We start from the raw sequence: 11,230 nt of genomic DNA, 5'->3' as shown, positions 1-11,230 counted from the left end.
CACCACCACCGCCACCACCACCAGCACAAAGGCGGGGCCTCAGGGATCAGTCCGAGGGTCCATAGCGGAGGTGGGACCAGCCTACCCCAAACCACGCCCCTCTGTGCTGGGTACCTGCTTATCTGATGGACCAGGGTAGGCGCTGTGGAACCAGGCAGGTCCGTCATCCGGACCAGTGATGCTGCATAGACTGGATTAATTCCGGGACAACTCTTGTTAGTTAGACATATTCTCCCTTCCTATCTCTTCCCTCTTTTAGGTTGATAACTCTGCTTGTTGGTTCGTTTAAGCGGACATTTATAATCCATTCCCTTGATACATTTCCTACCTATATTTCTATAATTTTCTTTCTCTCTCTCTGGAACAATCAAGCCATCTAGTTTCTCTGTCTGGGTAAACTTATCTTCCTTTTGTTCCCACACCTCCTTCCTTATTTTCCTTTCTCTCTCTCTCTGCATTAAGCCATTTGGCCTCCCATTCTGGTCAATATACATATATATTTTTTTCCTTTTCCCCACTCCTGTCATTTCCCTCTTTATATGTGTTCTTCCAACAGCAACACCTCTACTGTGTTCTTTACTTGTAGCTGGTGTTTCTGGTTTGTTTGTTTTGTTTCGTTTTTGATTTCAGACTGTTTTTCTGTGTGTGAGCGTGTGTGTGTCCATTTATTTCTTTTAGTTGCACGTTTCCTTCCATGTCTCTGTTTCCTGTGTGTTGGTTTGTTTGTTTTCCTTTCCAGGGCTACCTCAAGGGACAAATAAAAGCACACCTTGTGGAGGGTCAAAAACATCATGAGTAGAGAACTCAAAGAGCCAATGCCACAACAGAGAGCAAGTAACACTCTCCAAGAAACACTACGTGCAGGGCTAGAACCTGCACAGGGTGTGACCCCCATTTCATATAGCAATTCTTGCAGGTGCAGAGCAAATAACAAGCTTTTGAACCTCATAAGAGAGAGAAAACTAGCCAAAATAATGAAACAGAAGAATTCCCCTCAAAAGAAGTTCTGGGAAGAAGTGAACAGCTAATGACTTGATCAAGACAGATATAAGCTACATATCAGAATTTAGCATAACAGTCAAAGGATGAATCGTTGGGATTGGCAAAGGCATAGAGGACAGCATGGAATCCATTATTGCAGAGATCAAAGAAGTAAAAAGTAGTCATGATGAATTCAAATGGTATAAATGAGGTGCAATTTAAATGGAGGCAGCCACAGCGCGGATTGAAGAGACAGAGGGGAGACTAAATGAATTAGAAGATAAAAATATGGGGAAAAGGAGGTAAGAAAAAGATAGAGAAAAAATTGAGGATCGAGAGGGGAGAATAAGAGAACTAAGTGATGCAATCAAATGGAACAATATCCATAGCACAGGATTTCCAGAAGAGAGCAAAAAGTGGTGTAAAGATGACCTTGAACAAATCATAGCTGAGAACTTCACAATCTGGGGAAGGAAACCGGCCTTGAAACCAAACGGGCACAGAGAACTCCCTTCTGATGTAACTTGAGTTGATCTTCTGCACAACATATAATAGTGAAACTGGCAAAATACAAGCATGAAGAGAGAATTCTGAAAGCAGCTAGGGATGAATGGACATTAACGTACAAAGGTAGAAATATGGGGATAGGAGCACACCCATCTACTGAAATCAGACAAGCCATAAAGGAATAGGGGAAACTTCAATGCGATGAATAGGAAAAATATGCAACCAAGAATCCTTTATCCAGCCAGCCTGCCATTCAGAATCGAAGGAGAGGTAAAGGTCTTCCCAAACAAACCGAAACTGAAGGAATTCATCACCGCTAAGCCATCCCTGCAAGAGATCCTAAGCGGGATTCTATGAGGGAAATGTCGCAAGTATCACAAACTGCCACAGACACCAGTACAAGCATGAAAAGTACAGACATCACAGTGCCTCAGAACCATAGCTTTCCATAATAACACTGCATGGAAGTGGAATAAATGCTCCAACCAAAAACATGGGGTATCAGAATGGATAATACAAAACAAGACCCATCTATTTGCTGTCTTACAAGAGACTCCTTTCAGACCTGAGGACACCTTACTATTGAAAGTGGGGGATGGAGAACTACCTTTCACGCTACTGCGAGTCAAGAGGAAGCTGTATTAGCCATACTTATATCAGACAAACTTGACCTTCAATTAAAGTGTGTAGCAAGAGATATTTAAGGGCATTATTAAATAATTACTGTGTCTGTCCATCAGGAGGAGCTAACAATTATAATGACTATGCAGTGAATTCAGAAGCACACAAAGATTTAAAACATTTAATCACAAACATTAACAATCTCATTGATAAGAATGTGGTAACTGCAGGGGGCTTTAAGACTCAACTTACAAAAATGGACAGAAAATCTAGACAGAATCAGGAAAGAAACAATGGTCCTGAATGATACATTGGACCAGAAGGATGTGACAGGTATTTTAGAACTCTACATCCCAAAGCAGCAGAGCATACTTGCTTCTGGAGTGCACGTGGAACATTCTCCAAGAGAGACAACATACTGGGTCACAAAAAGCCTTCAGTAAATATAACAGAATTGAGATGACACCATGCACACTTTCAGATCACAATGTTTTGAACTTGAAATAAACTACAGGAAAGAGTCTACTAAACCTCTAAAAGCATACAGGTTAAAAAACATCCTAGTAAAGAACAAATCAGTCAACCAGACAATTAGAAAAGAAATTAAAAGACATAAGGAAACAAATAAAAATGAAAACACAACAATCAACTTTTTGAAAAAAAATTTGCCTAAAAAGATGGTAAAATGGTTACTGAAGCTGAGTTTTGCATACTTGGGACAGCATGTAATGCACTAAGGAGTCAGAGTGCTTGGGGTAACGGCCATTTCCATAACTTTCTTAGTCCTGTGACCTTGAGCAATTATAACATCTCCTTCAGCCTCAATTCCTTCTTCTGTACACAGGGTCAATTGAGATGCTTTATCAGGTAATGTGCTTGCCACAGGGAAGTGATGGGTAGCTGTAAGTTCATTGCTTTGCCCCTGGTATTCCCAGGACTCCTGCCAGGGAGCCTGGAGGCCTGTGTGCTGGCCTGAATCTGCAGCATTTTGAGGCCAATTGTTCACTTTGTGATTAAGTCTTCCGTTTCACTGAGCCCTTGATTCACCCCATGTGTTCTGGCATCTGCCGCCCTGCGTGGGTTCCCTCCTCCTTTTTAAGACCCTTACTTGGTTTTGTTGATACAGTGATCACACCACCTGAGCATCAGTTATTCGCAATAAGCGTGACTCCTCTGAGTAGCTATGGTATTCTGATTATTCCCACATAAAGCTAGTTTCTGCAGCTCTGATTATCTGCTAAATTATACCAATGCATATTTTAGAAGACTGTTTTGTTGTTGTTTTTGCTGTTTTTGTTGTTGTTGTTGTTGTTGTTGTTTTTGTTGTTTAGAAATCATTTGCTTCAGGTTCATCTAGTCTATCCAGGAACACCTGCAATAACATTGAGATAAACCTTGGTGTTACCTGTTTTCACTTTTTAACGCCAGTGGATTTTGTTTTTGGTTTTCTTTTTCAGGCTCCCTTTGGGAAGTTCTATTTCTTCCATCTTCTCGCTCATGTTTCCTAAATAGACAACGGATTGTTTGCTAGTTGCTGTCTCTGGGACGTTGTTGCTGTTTGCCAGGTGTTAATATTGGCATGCCAGGCCTGGGGTGTTCATTCTTTCACGGATTTTTGTTCCAGGTCTTCATTACAAAGGCAACAGAATGAAGAAGGTACTGAGTTGAAGCAGTTAGAAATTCACTTCAACTAGGACTGCCGGAGGAAGTGGGCACTGCATTTAGAGCAGGAGACACAGAAATGAACCACAAGTGAGCAAAATGAGTTGGGTATAAGAGAAAAAAAATAATTCCAGCACGATAGTCAAGTTTTCTCTGCCTTTTTTTTTTTTTTTAATTTTTTTTTTTAACGTTTATTTATTTTTGAGACAGGGAGAGACAGAGCATGAACGGGGGAGGGTCAGAGAGAGAGGGAGACACAGAATCTGAAACAGGCTCCAGGCTCTGAGCCGTCAGCACAGAGCCTGACGCGGGGCTCGAACTCACAGAGTGCGAGATCGTGACCTGAGCCGAAGTCGGCCGCCCAACCGACTGAGCCACCCAGGTGCCCCAAGTTTTCTCTGCTTTTATTTGAACTATAGGATAAATGTGTAACGTACTACAAACCCTTACGATTTGGGCTGCTTATTTTGATTTTAGTGTTTGTTCGTTGGTTGGTTGGTTGCGTGGGGGGGTGGGGGTGGGTGGGTGGGTGGTTGGTTGATTTGCAGTTTGTGTAAGGAAGGGGAGGGGATGAGAGAGGGGGAAGAGAAAATTCCAAGCAGGCTGTGTGCAGAGTGTGACCTGCGGCTGAAACCACAAATGGCGAAATCACGACCTGAACTGAAACTAAGATTAGGTAACTCAACTGACTGAGCCCCTAGGCTCCCTTGTCTGCTTACTGTATTTGCACTTTAGGTCTTCATGTTACAAATACCATAAGGAGTGGTGTACATACATGCATGATCTAAGGAAGGTGCACCTATTTAGATCCGGCTTATTTTTTTTTTCCTTATAACACTTTATTCAGGAGTAATATTTCATAAGTTTATTAGAAAGACAGATTGAAGATTGTAATTGGGAGGAAATCGGTAAGGAGTCATTGCAGTTGACCAGGAGAGGTGAACATGACAGGAATTAGTGTGGATGCAGGAAATGGAGACATGGGGACAGATGTGGTATTTTTTTGAAAATGCTTTTTGTTGTGTAATTAACATTATATAAAATAACTCTTTTGGTGCATAGTGCTTTGAGTTTTAAAGATTGTATATACTCATGTAAATGTCACCCCAGTGATAATACAGAAGAGTTCTGTTCCTGGGGCACATAGGTGGCTTAGTCACGTAAGCATCCCACTCTTGATTTCGGCTAAGGTCATGATCTCACTGTTCTTGAGTTTGAGCCCCTGCTCACGAACTTCCCGGAGCCTACTTGGGATTATCCCTCTCTACCTCTTTTTCTGTGCCTCCCCCACTCTCACTCTCTGCCTGCCCCCCAAAAAAATTAGACACAAAGAGAACAATTCCATCAGCTCCCAGAATTCCCTCATGTTGAATCACTCTCACCCCACCCCTGAGGCCTGGCAACCATCTATCTCCAACTTTAATAGCATATAAATGGATCCTTATTGTAGGTAACTTTATGAGACTGGTTTCTTTCATTCAACATCATGCCTTTACAATACATCTGTTTCTTAGTGTTTCCCTGTACGGATATACCAGCGTTTATTTAACCATTCATTTCCTGAAGGAAATTTGTGTTTTTCCATTTTTGTCAGTTATGATTAGAGTTGCTGTAAACATTTGTGTGCATATTTTTTTGTTTTTGTTTTATAAACATAAGTTTTCAGTTCTCTAGAGCAAATGTCTAGGAGTCAGATTTATGGGTCACATGCAAGTATTAGGTATTGTCTTTAAAAAATGTATATATATTTCATGGGCTCCTAGTTGGCTCAGTAGATTGAGTAGCTGACTTCAGCTCGGGTCATGATCTCATGGTTTGTGAGTTCAAGCCCCATGTTTGGCTCTATGCTGACAACTCAGAACCTGGAGCCTGCTTTGGATTCTGTATCTCCTCTCTCTCTGCTCATCCCTGCTCACACTCTGTCTCTCTTTATCCCTCAAAAATAAGTAAAGATTGAAAAAAACATTTTCAATATGTGTATAGCAGTATCTCAGGGCAGTTTTAATGTGTTTCCCTGAAGCCTAGTGTTGTGGAGCATCGTTTTGCGCACTTCAATATATGATATTCTGGACACAAGACCTTTGCTGGATATATGATTTGGGAATATTTTCTCCAAGTCCATAGATTGTCTTTTTGTTCTTTTCACAGAGTCTTTTACCAAGCAAAAGTTTTAGTACTAATGAAGTGCAATTTAGAGATTTTTTTTTCTTTTTTATGAATCCAATTTATACACCTTATAACTTCAGATGTAATTTGTACTCCTTGTTCATATATTTGCTATTCTATACCAGCATCAGAATGTTTTCAGTTTGTTGCTATTTGTTGCACAAGTTGTATACTGCACAGTTCTAGGGGGCATGATTTATATGAACTATAGTGCGAATGGTAACCCTCAAATCTGTAAAATGTACAACTTGTACACACATGTATTATCTCCTGGAGGGTCTTTTCTACTGTACAGATTGCAGTCATTGCTGTGGTTCTGTTTTACTTTCCTTGTCATTTATTTATTATGTGGAGTGTATACTGAAGCCAAATTTAAGAAGGTCCTGTTTGTTAGCTATCTAAAGGTAATTTATTCTCACTGATTCTCAACTAGCTGGGGCCTATCCTTGGGGTACAGCAACATCTGGCTTTCTAGCTTGTTCCCTTAAATGAATCTATTAATTTGCATTCATGGAAACTGGAAACTCTCTTTAGCCAGCCAGTTTCAGCTAGATACCGATGATTTTAAAATTCACCTCTAAACAAATGACTAAAACTTTAATATTTGTAGAATCATCGGGATTTGAAAAAAAAAAGGAACAATATAAAAAAACTGGAAAAAATCAACAGAATATAATATAAAAACAAAAATATCATTTGCAGGGAATACTTTGGCTCCATGTAATTCTGCATTTACTCTGAGTAGCTCTAAGTTGGTGTATGACGTCCCTCTGACAATATGAATGTACATTCAGTGTTACAAGATGTTTGTTTTGTCAATACTTAGTTCCTCTAAAGATGGAATCTCAAATTATTAACTGATCAACAGTTAGTGTTGTAGCAGAATCAGGAACAATTCAACAGAACAGGCCTGTTCTGGGTGTGTTCTTATAGAATTATATAATTATGTCCATTATTACTACAGGTGTCTTCTCCTACCTGGCCTCTTCGTAAACAACTACAGTAGCATTTCAGAAAGCATCCAATTCTTCCCCACTGAAATGGTGAAACATTTTTTTTTAATTTTTGTGTCTACATTTATTTATTTTTGAGAAACAGAGTGAGACAAAGTGTGAGTGGGGGAGAGGCAGAGAGAGAAGGAGACAGAATACGAAGCAGGCTCCAGGCTCTGAGCAAGTGGTCAGCACAGAGCCTGATGCAGGGCTCAAACCCATGAACTGTGAGACCATGACCTGAGCTGAAGTCGGACACTCAACCGACTGAGCCACCCAGGCACCCCATGAAATGGTGAAACTTTTGTGATGCTAGTTGTAGGCTTTTTTGGTGGGGATTTATTTTTGTTTGTTTTATAAAAGTCCTTTATCAAGTTGATGAAGTCTCCCTGGACTCATAGTTTGCAGAGAGAATGTTTTCTTTATTATGAATGGAGGTAACAATTGCCTTGTCTGCATCTGTTTTTAAGACCATCTGATCATTGTCCTGTCTTTCTTCTTTAGCCTATTGTTGTGAGGGGTTAAACTAATTGATTTTTGAATATTGAACCAGTCTCCATACTGGTACTAAATCCCTCTTGGTTATGGATGTATAATTCTTTTTACACATTGTTGGATTTGATTTGCTAACATGTATTGGGTATTTTGTGTCTATGAAAATGCAAGACATTGGTCTCCAGTTTCCCTTTCTAATAATGCCTTTACCTTGTTTTGTCAATGCTGGCCTCCTAGAATGAGGAAGTTTTCCCTCTGTTTTTATATTCGGGAAGAGATTATAGGACATTAGCATCATTTTTTCCTGTAAATGTTTGCTAGAATTCTTCAGTGAAACCATGTGGGCCTGATGCTTTCTTTTGGGAAGGTTATTCGTCCTTGACTGTATTTACTTAATAAATATAGGCCTATCCAGATAATCTATGTTTCCTTATGTGGGTTTTAGGAGTGTGTGTCTTTTATTTGTTTTCTATATTTTTCTAAAACGTTTTCATTTATTTCTGAGAGAGAGCTGTAGAGTGGGAGGTGGGAAGGGGCAGAGAGAGAGGGAGACACAGAATCTGAAGCAGGCCCCAGGCTCTGAGATGTTAGCACAGAGCCTGACTCAGGGCTCAAACCCATGGGCCAGGAGATTATGACTTGAGCTGAAGTCAAACATTTACTGACTGAGCCACCCATGTGCCCCATCGTGTGCATCTTTAAATAATTGATCTGTTTCATATAAGTTATGAAATTTGGGGGCATAGAGTCATTCATAATATTTTCCATTATCTCTTGATGTTCATGGAATTGGTAGCGGTTATGTCTCTTTCATTTTTGATATTAGCCATTTGTGCCTACTTTTTTCCTTGGATAACCTAGTTAGGGGTTCTTTGCCTTTATTGATATTTTCAAAGAACCATCTTTTGATTTCTCTATTGATTATCTCCAGTATTTTACTATCTTTTATTTTATTGATTTCTGTTCTAATTATTATTTTTTAATTATTATTATTTCTTTTTTTCTACTTCAGCCTTCAACTGTACCTCCTCCCCTATTTTCCTAAGGTGGAAGTTTAGGCTACTAATTTAAGGTCTTTCTCCTTTTCGATTTTGTTACATTTATTTACTTACTTTGAGAGAGAGAGAGAGAGAGAGAGAGAGAGAGAGAGAAAGAGAGAGAGAGAGAAAGAGAGAGAGAGAGAGAGAGAGAGAGAGAGAGAGAGAGAGAGAGGGAAAGCATGTACGTGAGCAGGGGCATGGCAGAGAGAGGGAGAGAGAGAATCCCAAGCAGGAACCCAATACAGGGGATTGATCTCATGACCATGATAGCATGACCTGAGTGGAAACTAAGAGTTGCATGCTAAAACGACTGAGCACCCAGATGCCCGAAGATCTTTCTACTTTTCTAATAAATGTATTCAGTGCTGTTCATTTTACTGGAAGCCATGTCTTCAGTGCCCCCCTCACCACGCCCTGCACATTTTGGTAGGTTGTATTTAATTTTCATTGAGTCCAAACTACTTTGAAATTTCTCTCAAGATTCCTTTTTTGTTGTGTTATTTAGAAGTATGTTCTTAAATCTCTAAACATTTGGGGATTTTTTCTGCTATCTTTTTATTATTGCTTTCCATCCAATTCAATTCCAGTGTGGCCTGACAGCATACTTTGTATGGCTTCTAGTCTTTGAAATTTGGTAGGATGTGTTTTATGGCCCAGAACATGTTCTGACTTGGTGCATGTTCTGTGTGAACTTGAGAAACATGTTTATTCAACTACTGTTGGAGAAAATATTCCATACATATCAGTTAGATCTAGGTGATTACTGCTACTGCTTAGTCCAGCTGTAGCCTTACCTATATCCTTCTAGACCTGTCAGTCACTGACAGAAAGGTGTTGAAGTCTCCACTATAATAATGAATTTTTCCCTTTCTCCTTGAAATGCTAAAAGTTTTTCCACCATGTATTTTCATTCTCTGTTGTTAGACATAGAAAATTAGGGATTGTTATGTTTTCTTACAGAACTGACCCTTTTATCTCTCTAGATAATCTCTTTATATAATGACACTCTTTATCTCTCTAGAGTTTCCTTGTTTGGAAGTTTGCTTTGTCTGGAACTAATGCAATTACTCCAACTCTCTTTTGATATGCATTAGCATGATAAATCTTTCTTCATCCTTTTACTTTTAATCTATCTGTACCTTTATATCTCATGTGAATTTCTTATAGACAATATAGAGTTGCATCTTGTTTTTGGATCTCCTGTGACAATCTCTGAGCTTTAACTGGTATATTTAGACTATTCACATTTGATGTGAGTATTGATATAGTTGGAATAATATCTACCATGTTTGTAACTGTTTTCTATTCACTGCATTTATACTTTGCTTCCTTTCTATCTTCACCTTTTTCTGCCTTCTGGATGTTAATGCCGCAGTGGGTATATTCCATTTTCTTCTTTCTCTTAGCATATTCATTATACTTTTTTATTTTAAAAAGTTGGAGTGGTATCCCCTTTATTTGCATTTGCATTACTCATTTATAACTAGTCAAATTCCTCTTTCAAATCACACTGTACCACTTCACAGGTAGTGCAGCTACCTCATAAAACTTTCTCAATTCCTCCATCCCATGCCTTCTAATATTGAGGTCATCTACCTCCTTATCCATATGCTATGATCAACCGAGTATATTGTTGCTGTTATCACTTTAAACAAATTGTTATCTATCAGATAAGTTGGGAATGAGAAAAATAAAATATTTTATCTTAACTTCCCTTATTCCTACTCTAATCCTCTTCTTTTTTAAACATAGATCTGAATTCCTTATCTATAACCTATATCCATATTCCTTTTTCTAAAGACCTTTCTCTTGAGAGAGAAGGGGGCACAAATGAGCAAGGGGCAGAGAGAGAATCCCACGACAGGCAGAGAGAGGGAGAGATAATGGGATCTCACGCAAAGCATGGCTCATGCTCACTTGCAGTGGGGCTGGAGCTCACTTGATGTGGCACTTGAACTCACAAACTGTGGGACTTGAACTCATGAATGATGAGATCATGACCTGAGCTAAAGTCAGGTATTTAACCACTGAGGTATCCTCCAAGGAAATTTTTTTTTTTTAATTTCTTACAACGCAGATCTACTAGTGATAAAGTCCTTCCTTTTTTGTTTGACAACGTATTACTTGTTTTTGGGTTGTTGTTGTTTTTCTTGTTGTTGTTCTTGTTGTTTACAAAGGTGAGGGATTGTAAAATTCAGATGCTTTTGGGAAGAGTAACGCACTCCATGCCTAACGTCTTTTTTTAATGTTCATTTATTTATGTTGAGGGAGAAAGGGGCAGAGGGGGCGGGGGAGAGAGAATTCCAAGCAGACTCCATTCTGATAGCAGAGAGCCCTATGTGGGGCTCAATCTCATTAAACATGAGATCATGACTTGAGCAGAAACCAAGGTCGGATGCTCAACCGACTGAGCCACACAGGCACCCCAAAAAGTCTTTTTTCTTCAGTTTGAAATACACTTTTGCTGGATATAGAATTTTCAATGGGTGTTTTTTTTTTTTTCCTTTCAACACTATTTTTATTTTTATTTTTATTTATTTTTATTTGTATTTTTATTTATTTTTATTTTTATTTGTTCTTCTACCCTGGCTACGAAGAAAGGGATAGATGGGGTAAGAGGAGAGAGAGTGATGCTGGCTGGTGGAAGGGCATGATCTTAGCCTGGCTGGTGAATTGCTGTCTGACAGACACACTAAATGGAGCATTGAAGCAAACGTGCAGTCATCTGAGGGAAGATGCAGGAAGAGCTGTAAGTGTCAAAGGACA

This window comes from Panthera onca, chromosome Y (assembly GCF_046562875.1).
Source record: "Panthera onca isolate mPanOnc1 chromosome Y, mPanOnc1 haplotype 2, whole genome shotgun sequence".
NCBI lineage: Eukaryota > Metazoa > Chordata > Mammalia > Carnivora > Felidae > Panthera > Panthera onca.
The sequence above is the reverse complement of the archived record's forward strand: the minus strand, read 5'-3'. Positions refer to the sequence as shown.